At 43.3% G+C, this 24,231-nt stretch overlaps 1 long non-coding RNA gene across 1 annotated transcript; it reads right to left on the bottom strand.

Moving 5' to 3' along the window:
• Nucleotides 1–5,490: 5,490 nt before the first annotated feature.
• LOC117520400 lies at nt 5,491–20,207 on the bottom strand. The gene is made up of 3 exons (XR_004563636.1): nt 20,194–20,207; nt 18,331–18,339; nt 5,491–5,643 (listed from the first exon to the last, which is right to left on the bottom strand). It is a non-coding gene; the product is annotated as an uncharacterized LOC117520400 (long non-coding RNA).
• Nucleotides 20,208–24,231: the final 4,024 nt, after the last annotated feature.

Below are 24,231 nucleotides of genomic sequence, written 5' to 3'. Positions count from 1 at the left end.
CATTCCAGTGCCCACCTCCCTGGAGCAAACATGTCAGGTAAGCCACTTTGCTGTGGTCAGTGTTGAATTTTGAGAGCAACTGGGAAATTACTATAGAACACTGAAGAAGGAAGGATGAGCAGGTGGAAAATCCTCCTGAAAATGGTTCTGGATCACAGAATAGTGAGTCCGATGATGAGGTGACTGGTGAGCTTACTGTGGCTGTGGGTGGAGTACTGAGTGACTGTTCAGTGAGTGTAGTGAGCTGGGTGCTGAGCTGGTTTACCTGATTGGAAAATTGCTGGTTGCTGTCATGTAGTTTGGAAATTTGTTGCTGATGTTGATTAAGCATACCTGGGAGGAGAGCGCCTGGTGGACAGATCCTGTCCCAGCTGAGTCCATGTTTGGCCAGATCCTTCTGTTTTTCAATTTCAATTTATTTTCATTTATATAGTGCCAATTCACAACAAAGTTGTCTCAAGGCACTTCACACAAGTAAGGTCTAACCTCACCAACCCCCTTACCAACTGTTATGGTGAACCAGGAACTGGAGACAGACTCAAAAGCAATGAGGCAGTTATGGGTGTGAAAATACAATGGTAACAATTTATTTTAAAGCTGCAGAGTGTGTAGATGAGGTGGAGACTGGGAGGCAGAATCACTGGCGGACGGGTCACAGGTGCAGACAACCAGGTGAGCCAGTGGAGTGGGTGGCAGCTGCGGACTGCAACAAAAGAGAAAACACGGTGATGAGCGCACAGGGAGTAAAACAATAAAGAAATGCACGGGGAAACTAGCAAGGAGACTTTAACACAATTTAGAGGTCAGATTACCATTTCCATGGATTGAAGGATCTGGCGATGTCCTCCGGTTCAGCCCAGATTCTAATAGGTCACCGCTAATTGAGGCAGGTGTGAAGCAGCTGCAGATGTAATCAATTTGCTCCGCTGACAGGAAAAAAACAGAAGTGAGGGGAGACTAGTTCTCCACACCACAACAAAAATCCTGATGTGTATGAGATTACCAGCACTTATTGGCATATACAACTGAGTGTCATCAGCATAGCAATATGCCCAAGGGGTGCTATATAAAGGCAAAAATGCAGGGGCCTTAGACAAACTCCTGTGGAACCCCGTATGTCATGGCAACAAGGTTAGAGGTAACGTTATTGTACAGGATGCAGTGAGAGCGAGTGGTCACACGGCATACAACGATTCCTGAATGAAGGCAAAAAAGTTAAAAAGTCACAAACTGTTGAGAAAAGGTGGACGAACGAACTTTATCATTGAATAGCCTGCGAATCAAGTGCAAAAGGAACAAAAGAGGAGCAAAACAAAACCAAAGCTAATGCTGATCTCCATGCTTCAAACAAAACGCACCTGGAGCCACTGCTGGAGCAGTGTGTGTCTGCATCTCTGCATTCCAGTAATCGGCACTGGGATGGAGCTCATAGCGCCTGAGTCATGGAGAAGCTGCAAACAGAAGTGCGTGATCCGACCCACTGTTGAGCTCTGTGTGCATGTTGGTGAATCCACCTGCTCTGATTCCTCGTCCAGAACAAAAGAGGGATCATCTCCATCATCAGAATCCTCACTGTCTGGTTCAGACTCTGATGACACGCTGCACGGTCTGTCTTGCTCAAATAAAAAAAAAAAAATAACTGAAGTGCTTGCTCAACATTCATAAGAAGTCTCATTAAAAAAAACATCACCACACTAACCACATATGCTAAATACTCCACCAAAATTATACACACTGCAACCACGCCAAACATTTCTCAAATACCAAAACTCTAATCGCTGTCTGTATTCCCGAAATGCACCTGTGCTCAGCTTTTTTCACGTCATTACATTCGTAGATTTGCTTGCAGCTGCGTATGTTTGCATTTATTGTATATGTTGTTGTGTGGGCCGCCGAAGAGGAGGTACTGCTGGCCCACCACCAGATGGTGCCCTGCCATTTTGGCATTTTTTTTGGGCTCTAGAGGGCGCACTGGCTTTTGGGTCACCGTTAGGCTGACAGCTGATTCCCATCATCATCACCTCATCCATAAAAGCCTGGGAGAGACACCATAACTCTGCCGAGTTATCAGCTTACAACACAGGTAAACCTACTCAGCCGTTTTGTGCCGTACGCACATTCATTGTTACTGAAATCTTTGCAGTTGTGACTTATACTTGCAGCTTGTAGCCGAGTTTGTGGGAAGTTTGGAGGAGTTGGCGTCTCCACTCCTCACTTCTGACTTACTGAGTATAACATTTGACACTGCACGTCCTCCAGTTTTTCCTCTGCACTCTGGGAGTATCTGAATTTATTCCTCCAAGAGGATAACTGTGAGTTGCTGACTGTTTGCTGGGTGAACACTCACCCACCCTAACCTGTTTTTGCTCCTGCCAGCAGTGGCCACCTGGTGGACCAGGACTTGGCGGCTCTGGTGTATTGCAGGCCTCCGGCTGGTGGTGGAACTTCGTGGGTTCCGGCTCTTCTCTGGATAGGCGTCTCCTACCCTCGGGCCTGCCCACGTGTCACCATTTTGTTATTAACTGGACTCAGCATATTCGCCTTCTATTTGCATTTTTGCATAATAAATTATTTATTGGAATTCCTATTGACCGCTCATTTACGCCCCCTAACGTGGGTCCGTGCATTCACTTTCCCAACAAGATACCTCGGCCACGTCATGGACTCCGAGGGGCATTTACCACCTACTGACTGATCAATGGAAGTGCAAGGTGCGCAGGATCCACCAGGAGGATCGCTGGGTGAGCAGCAGCACATTCTGTCTAACCTCACTGCTCGGTTGGGTTTATTAACTGAGCAGGACGCTCACTTCAGCCATTGGATGGAGGCTCTCACCATGCAGGTAGACGCGCGCGCGCCAGGCGCGGCTGCAGCCGCTCCACCTCCAGTGGTTCAGCCGCCAAAAAGAGTTAATCCAGTGGTCGTTCAGAGGTCCCCCCCCCCATCGCCCGACGCTTACATAAGTCCCCCTGAACCATACGGTGGTTGTGTTGAAATGTGCGCGGACTTCCTGATGCAGTGCGCGCTCGTTTTTTCACAACGGCCCGTTATGTACGCATCTGAGCACAGCCGGGTGGCTTACGTAATTAATTTACTTCGGAGCAGAGCATGCACCTGGGCTACGGCGCTCTGGGAACAAGATTCACAGGTCCTCTCTACTTATACTGAGTTTATAAGGGAGTTTCGGCTGGTGTTCGATCATCCCAACAGAGGCGAGGCCGCTTCAAATATGCTGCTGTCAATGAGACAGGGATGGCGGAGTGCAGCTGATTACACAATCGACTTCCGCAGTGCGGCAGCGAGATCCGGTTGGAATGCAGTCTCACTCCACGCCGCCTTTGTAAACGGGCTGTCTCCGGCCCTAAAGGAGCATCTGGTGGCTAAGGATCAGCCGCAGGATTTAGATGGGCTTATTGATCTGGTTATACGCTTAGACAATTGGCTTGAGGAATTCAAGCGGGAGCGAGATGAAGGGCGTGGCCAGGTGCGCGCTGTCCCTCTCCCCTCCAGATCTGAGTTAGTGCTGTCCTCTCCCCACTCCAAAGCCAGGACTCTCCGCGTTACAACAGCTCCCCCTGCTGACATTGCTATGGAAACGAGCAGGGCAAAAGTGACAGTAAGGGAAAAACACAGGAGACTGGCACGTGGAGAGTATGTTTACTGGGCTCGAACGAGCATGCGCAGAATAAGGGGCCCCAGGTGGTTAAACAACAAAGCTCAACCTTAGAGACTGGGCTAAGAGTGAGACATACAAACCACACGAGTGTCCCACGCAAATGCGCATGACTCCCAGTCACAATCCTCTGTGGGGATTTAACCCTTACTGCTCCAGCACTGATTGACACAGGATCGGAAGGGAACCTACTGGATAGTAGGTGGGCTAAGGCTGTGGGGCTCCTTCTGGTGGCTGTTCCTTCACCATTGAAGGTGCGGGCACTAGATGGCACCCTACTACCAGAAATAACACACCAGACACAGCCTTTAATCTTCATTGTCTCTGGTAATCACAGGGAGGAGATTGTGTTTTATGTAACACCTTCTACCTCCAGAGTTATTTTGGGTTATCCATGGATGATAAAACACAATCCCCGGATTGATTGGCCGTCTGGGGTTGTGGCTCAATGGAGCGAAACCTTCCACCGGGAGTGTTTGAGATCCTCGGTGCCACCTGGCGATGAAGTTAAAGAGGAGGTCAGAGTTACCCCCAATCTCATGGAGGTGCCGGCTGAGTATCATGACCTTGCTGACGTCTTCAGCAAGGATCTGGCACTCACCCTGCCCCCTCACCGACCGTATGATTGTGCCTTTGATTTGGTTGCAGGCGCTGAGTATCCGTCCAGCAGGCTGTACAACCACTCACGTCCTGAACGCGAATCAATGGAGACCTACATCCGGGACTCATTAGCTGCAAGGCTAATCCGAAATTCTTCATCCCCGTTAGGTGCAGGTTTCTTTTTTGTGGGTAAGAAGGACGGCGGTCTCCGTCCATGCATTGATTATAGAGGGCTGAACGAGATCACGGTTCGCAACCGATACCCGTTACCTCTATTGGATTCAGTGTGCATGCCCCTGCATGGAGCCAAAATATTCACAAAACTGGATCTTAGGAATGCTTACCATCTGGTTCGGATACAGAAGGGAGACGAATGGAAGACGGCATTTAACACTCCCTTAGGTCACTTTGAGCACCTGGTCATGCTGTTCGGCCTCACCAACACCCCCACGACTTTCAAGCTTTGGTTAACGACGTTCTGTGGGATTTCCTGCACCGATTCCTCTTCGTATATCTAGACGATATCCTCATCTTCTCCAGGATCCTGACCCACCCGGAAATGAAATGTTCTTTGAATGTTCATTGAATGTTTGCATGAGAACGTTTGCAAACGTGGCATGAACACTGCATGAACATCATATGAACAAAGAATGAGGACAGGTAATGTCTGCATGCGAACATTCAATGAACATTATACAAACATTCACAAGTGTTCACAAACATATGAACAGTTGTGGCAGAACATTAAATGAACATTTGTAGAATGTTCAAATGCGAACATTACCTGTCCTCATTCTTTGTTCATATGATGTTGGTGCAATGTTCTTGCTCAATTACCTACAATTTTTGTGATTGATCCTATTGAGAACTAAAAAAAAATAAATAAATAAGTAAAACAAACTTTAGAAATGTTTTAAAATTAAATAGGTTTTATTCCAATAGTGATTTGCAATGTGGAATTATATTGTGGAACATATAAAATCAATAATGGAGAAACTTTTGAAATCACTTAATTGATAAGAGAGGAATTCATCTTTATAGAATTAAACATCATTGCTAAAAAGCACATAAAATTAAAAATTTTCAACGTTACGAAACATTTCTTAAACGGTAAACCACAAACGCTACTCCAAAAAAATGTTCAGACATAAGAATAAATCTTCTAGAATTAATAATGAAACCTAAAAAAAAAATAATAATCTATTGAAACATACAACTGTTAATACACATTTCAGGAGCAAAAATACATTCAACTTAAACATAAGTCACCACTTGAAACAAAAACTACAACAATCTTTTAGACATCTACATACAATTAATAAAAATCATATTTAAGAGCAAAACTGTGGACAGTTTTAACACAAACATTACTATCAAATTCCCTGAGAAAATTCCTATGGAAGTTTTTAATCACAGATTTGAAGACTCAGTATGACATTAGTCAGATACGACAATGCAACTGAACACACATTTTAAGAGCGAAACTGAACAGTTTAACACAAACATATTACAATCAATAAATTCTGAGGAAATTCACATGATGAAAAAAAATATATACAAAAATAATACAAAATTTTTAATTTAAATTAATGTTTGATCCCCAGATAAAAAGTTTCTCTGGAAGTAAAATTAAATTTTATCAAAAATATTCCACGTACAATGCAAATAAAATTATGCTACTAATCTGCCCATAAGCTTTGATATTATAGAATATAAACACCCTCATATCATATAAACTACCCTCAGCCATATGTGCAGTCTTCTTAATAATTATTTAATTGGTATATATATGTATACAGGTGGGGCCAAAAGTTTACATACCCTGGCAGAAGTTTAGTTTTTTTGGCCATTTTTCAGAGAATATGAACGATAACACAAAAACTTTTTTTTCGCTCATGGTTCGTGGTTGGGTGAATCCATTTACCGGCAAACAACAGTGTTTACTCTTTTCAAATCATAATGACAACACAAACTACCCAAATGAACCTGATCAAAAGTTTACATACCCCTCTTCTTAATACCATGTACTGCCTGTCTTTTGTGGTAGTTGTGGACGAGGCTCTGACGGTAAAGCTGCCACTGAATGTTTTGGACTTTATTTACATCAATTATGAAGAAATACAAACAATATGGCACTCTATGGTAAATCTGCATGGACAGTTCTGAAAAACTGAGTGACTGTGCAAGAAGAAGAAGAGTGAGGAAAGTCACCAAGACACCCAGACAACCCAGAAGAAGTTATAGGCTTACGTGGCTGTGATTGGAGAAATTGTGCACAGTGCAAGCTTTGCATTTTGCATCACCAGTTATCCCTTCATGATGAAGTGGTATAGAGGAGGATTTTCTTAAAAAGAAGACCTGAAACTTTAGCTACAAATAGCCAGAAGATACATCTGAGATGCAAGCCTGGATTTGATCTGTTTTGGTGAAAGAAAATCCTTCTGTGCTCTACTCAACTATGAAGCTAAGATTAGTAATGCAAAATGCAAAGCTTGCACTGTGCACAATTTCTCCAATCACAGCCACATAAGCCTATAACTTCTCCTGAGTTGTCTGGGTGTCTTGGTGGCTTTTCCTTGTAAATCACTGCAGAGGTGTTATCAGGTTGTGAAAACAGTGTTTTCAGTTTTCAAAGTGTTTTTCAGTAGCTTTTACATAATATATGATAGACATGTTAGATTTACACAGAAATGAAGCTGTTTTGAAGTGGATTCTGCCACGTTGGATTCGCAGCCAAAGAGAGACCAGACGTCACAGTGCCTCTCTACTGTGACTGGCTGTCACCCCCCCCCCCCCCCCCCAAAAAAAAAAAAAACACAGATTTGCAAGATTGTTAGTTTTTCAAACCTGTAATCTGGGTCAGGAAAAAGTTCAGGATGGTCCCGTCTATACTTCTTTGACTCTGCTTGGATAGGACATCTTAGGATTATGGCACAATTGCAGAAATGATGGTAGTACTGTCCATTGATGTGATATTTATTGCAGCCGCCATGACAACTCTAAATTTGTGGCACATCCCTGGCAAGGCTGCCTTTGACAGTTCCTGACTTGTCCTGGCTGCCAAAGATAAACAGGAGCCGTAGCGTTCAAGCCGCCCCTGACAATGATTGTTACTGTATCCTTCCCTTGTTCCATTCCAGGGGTGTATGCAGTCAAGGCATTGATTAGGGCATTCCTCTGGTGCCTGGTTCCCTTGTCCTCACCATCAAGTCTGTCATTAGCACTCTTGAGCTGCAAGTTGAAAATTTCCTTTGTTAGTCATAAGCAATTACATATAGTTCCTGTTCAGATACTGTATAATTTGAGGTACATGGTCATAACTGGTATTCAACTCAACACCTTATTGGACAGTCCCTATATTTTTAACAAGCTGTTTATATTGCTTCCAGAATTTTCTCAATTTAGTTATCAATTACGTATACCACACAGGTGAAAGCAGATCAGACAAAAATGATTAATCCTCTGTACCCACTGCTATTTGTGTAAAGGGCCTTTCACACCGCATGCTTTGAAAGCATCAGAGGCACCACAAATCAGTCTAAAAAGCATTATTTTCAATGAAACGTGTTGCTTTTTAGAGGCGTCTGAAGCGTCATGTCAAAAGCCGAGCTAAGCCAACACTTCTGCCGGGAGCACGCACATTCCTGCTTGTCAACAGGCTGACATGGTCAAAGTTCAACCCAATCCAACTTTTGCCACTCTGAACTGTGACAATCTTCACACTGTCTAATAGAAACAACGTGTCGGGTCCAAACATGGAAGACTAGCAGCAGAAACCACTGATCTCTACAAAACAGGAAGGTGAATGAATGAATGAAAGTAAGTCCCTTCGGCTGCTCCCTTGTTTGCACTCGGAGTCGCCACAGCAAATCTGAGGTGGATCTGCATGTTGAATTGGCACAGGTTTTACGCCGGATGCCCTTCCTGACGCAACTCCACATTACATGGAGAAATGTGGCAGGGGTGGGATTTGAACCCGGAACCTTCTGCACTGAAACCAAGCGCATTAACCATTTGGCCACGACTCTGAGTGATGAAAGTGAGCCATGGAGGGAAAAAAAAAAAAAACTTGAAAGATCTTGGCAAGGCCCTGGCGGGGTCTGGTGGTTGTCCCCCAGAAAATGTGAAATCTCAAATGCATTCTGGTTAGGGCTGTAGCTATCAATTATTTTAGTAGTCGAGTATTCTATCGATTATTCTGGTGATTAATCGAGTAATCGGATAAAAAGTACTTTTGCGTTTTAAACAACATCAATAGTCCAGGGCTGTCCATAAGCAATGGCACAATATCACTGCGCCAAAGTGTTGGCATTTTGCTGAAATGGCAATGGGATGTGGCCTTCCACTTTGTTTTCTCCAATTTGTAAAAATTAACCATCTTTAAGTTTTTTTTTTTTTTTTTAAATAAAGGTTGATGGACTGGGTCCCTGCGTGATTTTTTTTTTATCCCTCTTTCTCTTCGGCAGATGCATTTCAGCTGGAGGTTGAACATGCAGCATCGCAGTCAGTTTTTTATTATTATTATTTTATTTAAATTACCGTGTTTGTGAAGTGTTCTGTGTTGCCCAAAAACACAAAAATTAAAAAGTCAAACACTCAGTGTGAGTCTGAGGTAAACACAGAAGAAAGAGTGGACTTCTGCTGTTTGTCAATGTAGCTGGGGACAGAGCTATGACTCCACTGGTCTGAGAGCTCCTCACGCTGGGCAGAGAGACAGCAGCTGGCCACCGGGTCAATAGTCCCTCCCCACGTAGAGCAGAAAAATAGACAAACACACTGCTTCGCTTTAAATGCATAGTAAGTCTATTTCAGATGATCAGCGTGGACCATCTTTCTCTTAAAAGGCTTTATTTTACTCTATGTGTCACACTGGAAAGTGGTAGCTATCGTTGGTAATTTGATTAGCTGTTATGCTCGCCTTTTTCGTTTTTTTTTCTGCGGACGATGCAGCGCCACACACAGGCCTGGCATATGTACTACAACGTTAAACGAAGCTTCGAGGCACAGAATTTGCCTCGAACATTTTTTGTAATCGAATTATTCAAATTACTCGACTCATCATTTCAGCCCTAATTCTGGTGCTTTCTCAGGTCTATTTACCCACCAAAAGAATCTCAAAAAAAAAAAATTTTTTTTTTGTTTGGACAGATCACTTTTCTCACACCAGATAAGGTGGTAAACCTCAGTAGTATAGCATAGACGTCCTTCTGTTTCAAGTGTATGGTACCATAGACAGTATGCACACACTATGCAAATGAAACATTATGCAAGGGACATAGAAATTGAGTTTTTATAAAAAGGAATTCTGTAACTTTATAACAACAATAAATACACGTTAATTAAGTAACAGGGCCTGTAAATTATTTCTTTAAATAAGGAAAGTTAGTATATAAAACTTCATTACTGGCAGATTTTACTGTATTTTCAAATTATATCCTAAATAGAACAGAATATTTCTTGCCAGAAATTTTGAATATTTTGCTTGCTGAATGTGAATTTTTAGAATCTTCTGGCACAAGACACTATACAATCTTATTTAACCACTATAGTACAAACCTCTGGATATCGGGCTGATGTGAATCAACTGCAGGCACACACTCAACTGACTGATCAGATGGAGGATTCAGTGATTTAACAACTCTTAAGGCAGCCCGCATGGTTGCTGTGGGGGGAACAAACAATAATCCGAAAATATTATCAAACTTATCTTTAGAAAGTCTCTTTCTGGGCACTGACATTACTTAAACTTTAATTGCATCAACACCTAATAAAAGACAGAGTATATATTTTAGTCATGGTCATAAAAAGTTATGTATATTTTAAATTTAGCATTTATTTAAGCAAATAAGTCCCTTTGAGACCGAGACCTCTTTTATAAGTGACCTCGACAATTATAAAGTTTCCAATTCACCCAACCTGCATGTCCTTAGAAGTGAGATGCCGACACACACTTTGACACCTTTAGGCTTCTGGCTTAATATCAGAATAAATTAAACATGGACAAAATATGAATTAGGCCTGTGCCTCTCTGTGGCTAACGTTAGCTCTGTGCTAGTCAAAAATGTGTTGGTTTGGTTTCCATTAGTCCATGTCTGGCATAATCAAGCTTCAAGCAAGTTCTGTCTTTTCTGTCTAAAATGGGTTTGTGCTCACATCAGGTTCCATTACCTCCTGATGACTGTAGGAAGGCCTCACCATTTGAAGCTAGCTGCTAACTCGTGGTTGTGTTGGTTTTCTGTGATCCAGTCAATGATCTTCCAGCGTTAGTCTCCTCTTCTGCTCTCAGTGGTCTCTTAATCGTAGTATAGAGACTGAACAGGCAAATTAACGTCTTGAACATAAACTTTTATTTGCCAAAAGAGAACGGAGAGCATGCGGCACTGTTAGTTAGCTAAGTCGTCTTCTTCTTCTTTGTTAAACAGTGGGTTTTAACCCAACTCGGTGCACTACTGCCACCAACTGTTTGGTGGAGACCACTGCAAGCTTTTTTTTTTTTTTTTTTTTTTTTTTTTTTTTTTTTTTAACCAGAATGAGAATGTTGCATTTTACATACAGAAATGATTGTATCCAGGTGTTATATTGTGTACAATGTACATGTTTTACCCTGGATAATTATAATAGCATGCCTCACTGCAAACATGAATTGAGCAGCTGAAATTAAAGGAATCAGAAAGGAAGAAATATGTTGTTATGGTAACAATTCCCACCAAACACTGTTCGACTGTGACATGAAGTCATCCTCAAACGAGGTCTGAGCGAAACAGTAAACCCTGGACAAATGTTCATTCTGGAAATGTGAAATCTAGTTGATGTTCGACTGTAACGTGTGACTATTCATCTCATGTTCAGGATGTTTGTTTAAAAACGTCTGATAATGTTTGAACTGCAAGTCGTGAAGTGACCAGTAAAAAATATTATTTGTCTATGAGCTGTTTTATTTAAATGTCAATGTTTCCTGCTCATGCATGTTGAAAACATTATTTTGTAAATCAATTTTTAAAACCTTTAATGTATTTTTCCTTATTTCCAAAAATGCTAAAGATATTATGCTTTTAGAAAATTTGGCAAAATGTATGTAACTCAGGTCTGAGGGACCTCTGGATAATAAGCTGCCATTGCAATCTGTTTCCATAAAAAAACATATTTTTGGTAGCTGACAATCACAGTCTGTAGTGATGTAAATTTTTTTTTGCAAAAATTAATATTCCAATTAACAGAGTGCATGTTTATACAAGTTGCCCCAAGACATGTTTCTGAGTTAGCTTTGTCAGTTTATCACAGTAATCTTGAAATTCTATATTCAGTAGGCCTGAATAAATCATAAATCGACAAATTATTGGTTACCATGAGTGTTTAAATCATTTCCTATTGTTCATTCTACCTATGTTTGCACACATAATGTAAATGTAGTCCAACATTAACTTTCTGTAGGCAGTAAATGATATGTAATGTTTTCCTGTAATATGAAATTTTACAAAATTTTAGAATACGAGGTCTGTCAATAAAGTATAGGTCCTTTTTATTTTTTTCAAAAACTATATGGATTTCATTCATATGTTTTTACGTCAGACATGCTTGAACCCTCGTGCACATGCGTGAGTTTTTCCACGCCTGTCGGTGACGTCATTCGCCTGTGAGCACTCCTTGTGGGAGGAGTCGTCCAGCCCCTCGTCGGAATTCCTTTGTCTGAGAAGTTGCTGAGAGACTGGCGCTTTGTTTGATCAAAAATTTTTCTAAACCTGTGAGGCACATCGAAGTGGACACGGTTCGAAAAATTAAGCTGGTTTTCAGTGAAAATTTTAACAGCTGATGAGAGATTTTCAGGTGATACTGTCGCTTTAAGGACTTCCCACGCAGTGGGACGTCGCGTAGCGCTCCCAGGCGCCGTCGTCAGCCTGTTTCAAGCTGAAAACCTCCACATTTCAGGCTCTATTGATCCAGGACGTCGTGAGAGAACAGAGAAGTTTCAGAAGAAGTCGGTTTCAGCATTTTATCCGGATATTCCACTGTTAAAGGAGATTTTTTTAATGAAAGACGTGCGGCCGGATTGCAGCGTCGGCTCGCAGCCACCGCGACGCTCCGCCACAGGAAAAACACCTCTGTTGGAAGCCTTAAGGACAAGTTGGAACATGCCCAACTGTTAAACAATTTCTCAGATACTCACTCCACTGAAAGCCATCAAAAGCCGCCTGGATTTTACAAATGGTTATCAACACGGAGGTGTTTTTCCTGTGCCGCTGCACTGCGCCGGCTGCGTCCCGACGCGCGGACCCGTCCGCACGTCTTTCATGAACATTATGTGAATGTTTGCAAACACACTGAACATTAAGCATACTATAAACATTTGTTTGATTTTTGCAAATGTTTGCTTACATGTTTGTCTAATGTTTGCTTCCATGCAAACATTAGATAAACATCACAAACATTATATGAACGTTCGCAAACTTGCTGAACAGTAAATGAACATTCTATGAATGTTCAGTTGATGTTTGCAAATTTTCGCTTCAATGCAAACATTAGACAAACATCACGAACATTACATGAACATTCGCAAACTTGCTGAACAGTAAACAAACATTCTATGAACGTTTGTTTGACGCAAATATCACAAATGTTCGCTTCCGGGTGGGGAGACAGCGGTTATTGAAGAACCGGCTGTTCGTGAAAGCCGAGAAGTGCGAGTTCCACCGCACCTCTCTGTCCTTCTTGGGGTTCATTATCTCCTCCAACTCTGTCACACCCGATCCGGCTAAGGTACCTGCAATGAGAGATTGGCCCCAACCGGTAAATTATAGGTGCAACAGTTCCTAGGGTTCGCCAATTTCTACAGGAGGTTCATTAAGGGCTATAGTCAGGTAGTCGGCCCCCTTACAGCCCTGACCTCCACAAAAGTCCCCTTCACCTGGTCGGATCGGTGCGAAGCCACGTTTAGGGAGTTGAAACACCGGTTTTCGACTGCACCCGTTCTGGTGCAGCCCAATCCTAACCACCAGTTTATTGTTGAAGTGGATGCCTCTGACTCAGGGATAGGAGCCATGCTGTCCCAGAGCAGGGAGTCCGATAGTGTTCTCCACCCCTGTGCTTATTACTCCCGCAGGTTAACCCCCACAGAACGGAACTATGACGTTGGCAATCGGGAACTCCTGGCAGTGAAAGAGGCCCTTGAGGAGTGGAGACATCTGTTGGAGGGAGCTGTGGTCTCATTTGTGGTTCTCACTGACCATCGGAACCTGGAATACATCCAGACCGCTAAGCGTCTGAACCCCAGGGAAGCCCGATGGTCACTGTTTTTCGGACGCTTCAACTTCAAGATCACCTTCCTCTTCATGCACTGTCCCGGTTGCATGAAGAGGAAGTTGGAGCAAGGCTGTTGGACCCACAGGACACTATCTTACCGGAATCCACTATCGTTGCAGCCCTCACATGGGAAGTGGAGGGTGTGGTCAGGGAGACCCTGACACGTCATCCGGATCTCGGAGGTGGTCCTCCCAACAGGCTGTATGTGCCACCAGACGCTTGGACTGCCGTATTGGACTTCTGTCATGGTTCCAAGCTCTCCTGCCATCCGGGGGTGCGAAGAACCGTGGCAGTGGTCCGGCAGCGGTTATGGTGGCTGTCAGTCGAACCTGACACCATGGACTACATCTGGGCTTGTACCACCTGCGCCAGGGGCAAGGCTTCACATCAGCTGGAGACAGAACTCCTCCAGCCATTGCCTGTGCCTCGTCGCCCCTGGTCGCACATCGGAGTGGATTTCGTCACGGGTCTCCCTGCATCTCAGGGAAAAGACGGTCATCATGACGATAGTGGACCAGTTCTCCAAGGGGCTCACTTCGTGGCCCTCCCAAAGCTCCCGACAGCCCAGGAGACTGCAGACCTCCTGGTCTACCACGTCGTGTGTTTGCATGGTATCCCGACTGACGTATCTGACCGTGGTCCTCAGTTCTCCTCGCAGGTCTGGAGGAGCTTCTGTAGGGAGCTGGGGGCCACGGTGAGCCTGTCGTCCGGGTACCACCCTCAGACTAACAGTCAAGCAGAGCGGGCCAACCAGGACCTGTAGCAAGCATTGAGATATGTCACCTCAGCGCACCTGGTGACCTGGAGTCAACATCTAGCCTGGATCGAGTATGCACACAATAGCCAAATCTCATTATCTACTGGCCTCTCCCCGTTCAAGGTCTTTTTGGGGTACCAGCCACCATTGTTTCCGGCTGTCGAGGGAGAGGTCGAGGTGCCCTTGGTCCAGGCCCATCTCAGGAGATGCCGTTGGGTGTGGAAGAAAGCCTGCTCTGCTCTCCTGAACGCCCGGACGTGGGCTAAGGACTATGCAGACCGCCAACGAGCCTTGGCCCCAGCATATCAGCCCAGGCAGGAGGTTTGGCTCTCAACCAAAAACATCCCTCTGCAACGGACTCCCCCAAGTTGACTGACCATTTCATCGGACCCTTTAAGATCCTCAAGGTGATCAGCCCGGCCACAGTGAAGCTCCAGCTCCCACCTTCACTGCGGATACACTCGGTTTTTCATGTTTCCAGGATCAAGCTGTACCACACATCTGACCTCTGCATGCTCGGACCGGCGCCGCCTACTGCCCGCATCATCGACGGAGAACCAGCGTGGACGGTCAAGAAACTCCTTGATGTACATCGGAGGGGTCGGGGGTACCAATACTGGTAGACTGGGAGGTTATGGTCCAGAAGAACGTTCCTGGGTGAAGAGGAGCTTAATTTTGGATCCCGCCCTCCTGGCAGATTTCTACCGGGAACACCCGAAAATCCGGGTCGGGCGCCTCCTGGCGCCCGTTGGGGGGGGGTCCTGTTGTGTGGGCCGCAGAAGAGGAGGTACTGCTGGCCCACCACCAGATGGTGCCCTGCCATTTTTGCATTTTTTTGGGCTCTAGAGGGCGCACTGGCTTTTTCAGGTCACCGTTAGGCTGACAGCTGATTCCCATCATCATCACCTCATCCATAAAAGCCTGGGAGAGACACCATAACTCTGCTGAGTTATCAGCTTACCACACAGGTAAACCTACTCAGCCGTTTTGTGCCGTACCCACATTCATTGTTACTGAAGTCTTTGCAGTTGTGACTTATACTTGCAGCTTGTAGCAGAGTTTGTGGGAAGTTTGGAGGAGTTGGAGTCTCCACTCCTCACTTCTGACTTACTGAGTATAACATTTGACACTGCACGTCCTCCAGTTTTTCCTCTGCACTCTGGGAGTATCTGGATTTATTCCTCCAAGAGGATAACTGTGAGTTGCTGACTGTTTGCTGGGTGTACACACACCCACCTTAACCTGTTTTTGCTCCTGCCAGCAGTACCGGTCTGACAGCCTCGAGCGGTGGCCACCTGGGGGACCAGGGCTTGGTGGCTCTGGTGTATTGCAGGCCTCCGGTTGGCGGTGGAACTTCGTGGGTTCCGGCTCTTCTCTGGATAGGCGTCTCCTGCCCTCGGGCCTGCCCACGTGTCACCATTTTGTTATTAACTGGACTCAGCATATTCGTCTTCTGTTTGCATTTTTGCATAATAAACTGTTATTTATTGGAATTCCTATTGACCGCTCATTTACGCCCCCTAACATGGGTCCGTGCATTCACTTTCCCAACATATGTTCTGTCATGTGTAGCCCTTGCTGCACTTCTGCGTTCAGGTTTTTTTTTTTTTTTGCATTGTATAAATGCGCTCTGTTCTCAAAACGGTAAAGCAAACGGCCCTCAAGTTTGAAGATGTACAGGGTTAGGGTTAGGGACACACTGCTTCCTTGTCAGGGCTGGGAACATCAGTTCGTAAAGTTCAGCGTTCAGCACCCCCCACAAAAAAGTAGAAAATGTTTCCATTTAAATTCACAAGCAAACTTAAAACTGTCCGTCTCTTGATTCAGCATTGAGAGCGAGACAGAGGGAGAGGGACGCTGTCTGTCTCTCTGCCTTTTTTCAAAACCCTGGTGTTTCTGATCACCGGTGTTGTGGCTGCGTGATCAAGCAGTAAGTCACACGCACACACACGGTTTTGATTACCAGTTTTGATCACGGACGCACAGGCGCTGCATACATGTATCAGACACACGCACGCGGTTCACCTTCTCTCCAGCTGATTCACTCTGGATAAATGCATTCAGTGTTTGGATGTGTTGTAGCGCACGTGCACATACATGTGTGCACAAAACAACTGCCTCGTACATGATTGAGCGACTCAAACATTCAAAAACAATGAAGCCATTTGTGATCACACTGGGTTGTCTGTTTTCATATATCACACCTCTGTGGATCAAAGCTGTTCACACAAGAATGTCCACTTCTACTGGAACTTTTTCCACACTTGATGCTCAAAGTCTCGCTTCTGTAAACTGCCACCTGGTTTGCACAAACCAAGGCACAGTTCGCTCTAAGAGATCACAGCAGACGATACAAAATATTATTACGTCATGTCGGCCCTCAGCATCTCCATGGAAACAAACAAGGCTGATCGCGCTCCTGCAAAGCCCCCCTGCTGCGAACAAATACACAGCTATCAATGATCATTTCAGCCCTTAGTTCCACGGAAATGAGGTTGATCACACTCCTGCCAAGCCCCCCCCCCCCCCCCCCACTGAACAAATACCCAGCGAGGATCACTTCCTCAAAACTTTTGAAGTGTCACACTGAAAGGGCCAGCAGGCTCTTGTCTCTGTACAGGCTGGAGGATAGCAAGCCCTTCAGAGTTCATGGTCTGACTTTTTGTGCAGCAACTGTCTCCTCTGGTGCATGCAGTGCTGGAACAACACCACGATGATGGACTGCCATGCGGTGGTGGAGGAGGCTGAGAAATTCTTCTGGCCGGCCAGCACCACTTCATGACTGCAACAGCACTTGCCACATCACACGCAGTGGCAGAAACCCCACACCACACACACCAGCTCTGCCGTGGAGGAGCTGCATCTCTCCTCCACAAAAGAGCTCACAAACTGGCTTCTGTACTCTGTGAAAATATTCTGCTGGTTGAATGAAGCCAAACTAAATGCTAAAGTTACAAAAACTAAGCAAATGATAAGAAACCGTCAAGAACTACAGCAAAACGAAATACAGACAAATTGAGTTTTTTGCCGGCATTCGTTCAAATTTTTCAACAGTTTAAAAATCCAGACGAAGCACCAACTGCAGAAATGAAGCTGCGCAAAGGTTAAACAATGCCAACGAAAGTCAACCAAAGTCCAGATTTCGTGTTTCATTTGGGCTTCGTTGCCCTTCATTAAGTGCAGAGTGGCCGGGCCTTTAGGTAGGATGTGAACCATGCAAGGACATTCCCAGCAATCCCAAAATGATTCTATGGCCTATCAAGTAGAATACGATCATCTGCCATATCAAATGCAGTACTAAGATTTAACAGTAACACAACTGTAGTCAGTGGTAGGCACAGCTAACCAAAAAGTTAGCTTCGATAACTGGTAATCAGCTAACTGAAAAGTTATCTTTTTTTAACGCTAAACCGATGAACTGCCTAAAAACTTATCGGAAGCTACAGATTTCCGATATCTTTAAATTTTGTCTCCCATCAGCTACAAGAAATTGATTTTGAGTTTAAACACCACCAAAGCTTCTGGTAGCATTAATGGCAATCAAACTCAAACAGCCAATGAGTACACTCTGCCCCCTGCTGGAGGAAAGCATCATTTACCCTGACAGGATACAGTGGTCCCGCGATGAGGCAGAGGTCTTGAAATGGAAAGCAGTTTTGAATTATGGTTTTTAAAATTATTCCGGATAGAATAACTACATTAATAAATGTACATAGCGATATATAACACATATCTGTTCATTTTAAAATAATGCACTAATTCTGAAGATTTGAACATTAACACACAGATGCCCACAGGGAATTATGGATAACTAAACCTCCACTCATACTGACTGGTTGATTCATTCATTCTATGTAAAAACCAACACAAGTGAATCAATATAAGGTGTTGGTATTTACATATAAATGTGCTTTTGTAAAATATGTCATTTTTTTCATTTGTATAAAAAAAGAAAAAAAAATCAAAATTCCGCAAGACAGCGCCTAAGTGCAGGCGTGATGACATCACAACTCTATCCGGTTAGGGAGACAAAGTGTCTTTCAATAACTGTCAAAAAACTTTCTTGTGTGTTGGAATTGTGTGGCAATAGGAATTGCCTTTTGAATGCTTGAATAACGATGTCAGTCACACAAAGATATCAAATAATAGTGAAAACATGTTTGGTGCTGTGTTATAACAGATCAATCAGTCACTCAGTGAGGCGTCATAACATCAAGCCTGGTTCACATGGCAAGATAATTAGACCGATATCGGACTCGAGCTTCCCCTTCCGACAATCTTAAGGACACCCCGACAATTGTAATGACACTAAATATAATCTTATCAGATATTCCTGCTGTGTGTGGTTTGTACGCTCTGATCTGCTGAGAAGGACAGCTAAATGTGACATGCAGCGAATCACAAAACGAGGTGTCTGACCTGGGAATGTTCGTGTGTGAAATTTGTTTGTGTGTGTTGTTTTTACCCTGTGGCTGACACCACACACTGTACAACTAACCCTTTTTATTTTTGTCTCCACGTGTGGGGTCTCTCAGGTTTTGGAAACCTACAGATAAATATATATAATCCTGCGGTCGACAACACTGTGATATAACCGGTCGCCAGTAGATGGCAGTATTCTATGGATTTTGACGCCGGTTATATCACATGGCCTGAATCACAATTTTGGCTTATGGAAAAGCAACCTGGGCTTCTTCTGGCATTGTTACATAAAACAAACACAATAACAATGTCTATAAACCCAGAGAATATATTCACGAGAGTTTTAGGCACAATATACAAAGAGTTTAATGCTGTTGTCCATGTGGAGCCTGATCAGAGCGTGTCAAATGCATTTCTCCTGTCATGAACTTTTACCAATAATGCACTGTGCACACACCATGTCCACACTAAAACCTTCAAAATTAGTGCATTACTTTTAAAACTAAAACATATATCTGATATTTTCACTTTATGTATGAAACTTCAGATGTGACGTTAATTTAAATAACTTGTCCAAAATTAGTTTGGTTAAAATTCTAACCATAAGTTAAAACTCTGTACCACTGGATGACTTGGGTGTTATTGCCAGCATATTAATATGGGGTCAAAAGACATTAGTTTTTTTTTTCTTTCTTTGGCCAGTTCTCCATTGCGTGAAGAGGATAGAGCAGTTTATTCTGGAACCAGCTTTTTTCTTTTTGTAGAGGATAGAACGGCACATCTACTACACAAAATAAACTATGTCTGCAAAAATATTAGCATCTAAAAATTACTGGACCAAAACCTATCGGAAGATAATTGGTCCGATGATGATTTTCAAAGTTATCTGAAAAGCTAATCCAATAGTGAAAACATTATCTTTGATAATTAGCAGTTAGCGGTTAGCGGATTAGCGGAACTGTGCCCACCACTGACTGTAGTGGTGTCCGAATCCATTGCATCATTTACCAGTTTAGTAAGAACTGTCTCTGTGGAATGGTGTGTTCTAAATGCAGACTGCAGTGGCTCAAAAAGATGATCAAATCTTGAGTTCAGCTCATGAAAAATGGGAACATAAACATAAGTGTTACATTTATATTTTTTTCTTCAGTGTATTTTAATTTTAATGCCCTTTCATGGCCCACCTGCATTACCTTTGTGGCCCACTGTGCTGTGGAACAAACTGCTGCTGTCACTGCCATAAATATTTTGTCACTGCCATAAATATTTTGTGTGCCAGCATTAAAAAAGTAATTTTCCCAAATGATTCTTCCACCTCTAGGTTCAAGAATGTTCTCATGTCCAATTTAAAGGAGAAGAGAAATGAAAAATTATGTGATGAAAACACAACTTTGCAATGTTGCAGTTTTTAGTTTTGATTATTAAACCACTGCCAGAATGCTACTGAAACAACAACTAGCAAAAGTCTATGTGCTGAAACATTCCAGAACAGCGGTTTGTCAAGAGAAATCAGTTAATACTAAGGTTTCAAATGCACAAAATATAAATCAAATCAAATCAAATCAATTTTATTTATATAGCGCCAAATCACAACAACAGTTGCCCCAAGGCACTTTATATTGCAAGGCAAAAGCCATACAATAATTACAGAAAAACCCCAACGGTCAAAACGACCCCCTGTGAGCAAGCACTTGGCAACAGTGGGAAGGAAAAATTCCCTTTTAACAGGAAGAAACCTCCAGCAGAACCAGGCTCAGGAGGGGCAGTCTTCTGCTGGGACTGGTTGGGGCTGAGGGGGAGAGAATCAGGAAAAAGACATGCTGTGGAAGAGAGCAGAGGTCAATCACTAATGATTAAATGCAGAGTGGTGCATACAGAGCAAAAAGAGAAAGAAACACTCAGTGCATCATGGGAACCCCCCAGCAGTCTAAGTCTATAGCAGCATAACTAAGGGATGGTTCAGGGTCACCTGATCCAGCCCTAACTATAAGCTTTAACAAAAAGGAAAGTTTTAAGCCTAATCTTAAAAGTAGAGAGGGTGTCTGTCTCACTGATCCGAATTGGGAGCTGGTTCCAGAGGAGAGGAGCCTGAAAGCTGAAGGCTCTGCCTCCCATTCTACTCTTACAAACCCTAGGAACTACAAGTAAGCCTGCAGTCTGAGAGCGAAGCGCTCTATTTGGGGTGATATGGTACTATGAGGTCCCTAAGATAAGATGGGACCTGATTATTCAAAACCTTATAAGTAAGAAGAATAATTTTAAATTCTATTCTAGAATTAACAGAAGCCAATGAAGAGAGGCCAATATGGGTGAAATACGCTCTCTCCTTCTAGTCCCCTCAGTACTCTAGCTGCGCATTTTGAATTAACTGAAGGCTTTTCAGGGAACTTTTAGGACAACCTGATAATAATGAATTACAATAGTCCAGCCTAGAGGAAATAAATGCATGAATTAGTTTTTCAGCATCACTCTGAGACAAGACCTTTCTAATTTTAGAGATATTGCGCAAATGCAAAAAAGCAGCTTAATATGCGCCTTGAAGGACATATCCTGATCAAAAATGACTCCAAGATTTCTCACAGTATTACTAGAGGTCAGGGTAATGCCATCCAGAGTAAGGATCTGGTTAGACACCATGTTTCTAAGATTTGTGGGGCCAAGTACAATAACTTCAGTTTTATCTGAATTTAAAAGCAGGAAATTAGAGGTCATCCATGTCTTTATGTCTGTAAGACATTCCTGCAGTTTAACTAATTGGTGTGTGTCCTCTGGCTTCATGGATAGATAAAGCTGGGTATCATCTGCATAACAATGAAAATTTAAGCAATGCTTTCTAATAATACTGCCTAAGGGAAGCAGGTATAAAGTGAATAAAATTTGTCCTAGCACAGAACCTTGTGGAACTCCATAATTAACCTTAGTCTGTGAAGAAGACTCCCCATTTACATAAACAAATTGTAATCTATTAGATAAATATGATTCAAACCACCACAGTGCAGTGCCTTTAACACCTATGGCATGCTCTAATCTCTGTAATAAAATCTTATGGTCAACAGCATCAAAAGCAGCACTGAGGTTTAACAGAACAAGCACAGAGATGAGTCCACTGTCTGAGGCCATAAGAAGATCATTTGTAACCTTCACTAATGCTGTTTCTGTACTATGATGAATTCTAAAACCTGACTGAAACTCTTCAAATAGACTATTCCTCTGCAGATGATCAGTTAGCTGTGTTACAACTACCCTTTCAAGAATTTTTGAGAGAAAAGGAAGGTTGGAGATTGGCCTATAATTAGCTAAGATAGCTGGGTCAAGTGATGGCTTTTTAAGTAATGGTTTAATTACTGCCACCTTAAAAGCCTGTGGTACATAGCCAGCTAATAAAGATAGATTGATCATATTTAAGATTGAAGCATTAATTAATGGTAGGGCTTCCTTGAGCAGCCTGGTAGGCATGGGGTCTAATAGACATGTTGATGGTTTGGAGGAAGTAACTAATGAAAATAACTCAGACAGAACAATTGGAGAGAAAGAGTCTAACCAAATACCAGCATTACTGAAAGCAGCCAAAGATACGATATGTCTTTGGGATGGTTATGAGTAATTTTTTCTCTAATAGTTAAAATTTTATTAGCAAAGAAAGTCATGAAGTCATTACTAGTTAAAGTTAAAGGAATACTCGCTCAATAGAGCTCTGACTCTTGTCAGCCTGGCTACAGTGCTGAAAAGAAACGGGGTTGTTCTTGTTTTCTTCAATTAGTGATGAGTAGTAAGATGTCCTAGCTTTACGGAGGGCTTTTTTTTATAGAGCAACAGACTCTTTTTCCAGGCTAAGTGAAGATCTTCTAAATTAGTGAGACACCATTAAGCACTAAATTTCCTTTAGACCTTGATAAACCGCATCTGGTCTGAAAACCTCACCTATTTCCATGTTCCCTCCAAGAATTTAGCAAAGTGGAATGGACACAACCAAAACTGTATCATCACTGTGGCCAAGTGGCTAAGTGGTTAGTGCACTTGGTTTAGATTCCCGGTCCAAACCCCATCCCTGCTAGCTTTCTCCATGTAATGTGGAGTTGCATCAGAAAGGGCATCCGGTGTAAAACTTATGCCAAAATCAACATGCAGATCTACCCTGGATCTGCTGTGGTGAACCTGAGTGAAAACCGAGGGAGCAGCCAAAGGGACTTACTAGTGTTAGCCTCTGACAAGAAAATGCAACATTCTTGGTCCATCCCAAGTTGACCTAATGTGCCTCACACCAAAATGTACTACTTGATTTTATATACTTCTTATCTTGTCCTGTCAAACGTGAATAGAATAGTATACAACTAATGAATGTTTATGAGTGCAATGTTAAGAATATTTCTTGGGGTGAAAGATGGAATGTTCCATTTAATTCAGCTTCTCCTCCTTGAATGGAACATTAGGTGGAGACCCTCTCCATGCAGGAGCTGCTGATCTGAAGTGTGGTGTGGTTTCCTCCCTCCCTCCTGAAATCTATGACCATCTCCTTGGTTTTGATGGTATTCAGCATGTTGTCTGTGGAACACCATGCCTTGAGCCTCTGGATCTCCCCCCTGTATGCAGTTTACATTTCTCCTGTGATCAGGGCCACCACTGTTGTGTCGTCAGCAAATTTGACAACAATGTTTGAGTGGTGGGAGGGCATGCAGTCATATGTATATAGTGCATACAGGAAGGGGCTCAGCACACAGCCCTGAGGGGACCCTGTGCTAAGTGTCATGGTGGAGGAACTGAAGGGTGCCACTTTTTCTTTTTGTAAAGGAAGGAAGAAAGTCCTTTATCCAGTCACAGGTAAGGGTGGAAAGTCCAGGTCAGTCAGCTTTTTGACTAAAAGGTCCAGCGGGATGGTATTAAAAGCTGAGCTGTAATCCACAAAAAGCATCCTGACGTATGTCCCAGGTTCCCCCAGTTGGCTCAGGGTGGTGTGCAGGGCACTGGTGATGGCATCAGCTGGTGACCTGTCTTCCCAATAAGCAGACTAGTGTGGGTCAAAATTAGGAGGGAGGTAGTACTTGAGGTAGTGGGGGACCAGATGCTCAAAGCACTTCACGAGTTCAGAGGTTAGTGCTATCAGCCTGAAGTCGTTAAGGCAGGTTATGGCTGACTTCGTGGGGACAGAAATGATGTTGGCAGCATTTAGTCAGGCTGAAACAGTAGCCCGTCCAGGGAGGTGTTTAAGATCCTTGTCAGGCCTGTGTAACTCGTCCAGTCCTGCTGCTTTGTGTGAGTTTACAGACTATAGTGCTCTCCTCACCTGATGTTCCTCTAGTGAGGGTGGGTTAGCACAATGGGCATGATAGATTAGAGGAGTTGAGCGGGATCTTTTTGTCTCAAACCATATGTAGAATAGATTGAGTTCCTCTACCAGCGAGGCATTCACACTGATGATATTTGTCTTGTTACCCTTCTAGTTGGTAAGGTGCTCTAAACTCTGCCACACACTGCCTCAGGTTGT

The sequence above is a fragment of the Thalassophryne amazonica genome, chromosome 1, assembly GCF_902500255.1.
Source record: "Thalassophryne amazonica chromosome 1, fThaAma1.1, whole genome shotgun sequence".
Classification (NCBI taxonomy): Eukaryota; Metazoa; Chordata; class Actinopteri; order Batrachoidiformes; family Batrachoididae; genus Thalassophryne; species Thalassophryne amazonica.
The sequence above is the reverse complement of the archived record's forward strand: the minus strand, read 5'-3'. Positions and strand labels throughout refer to the sequence as shown.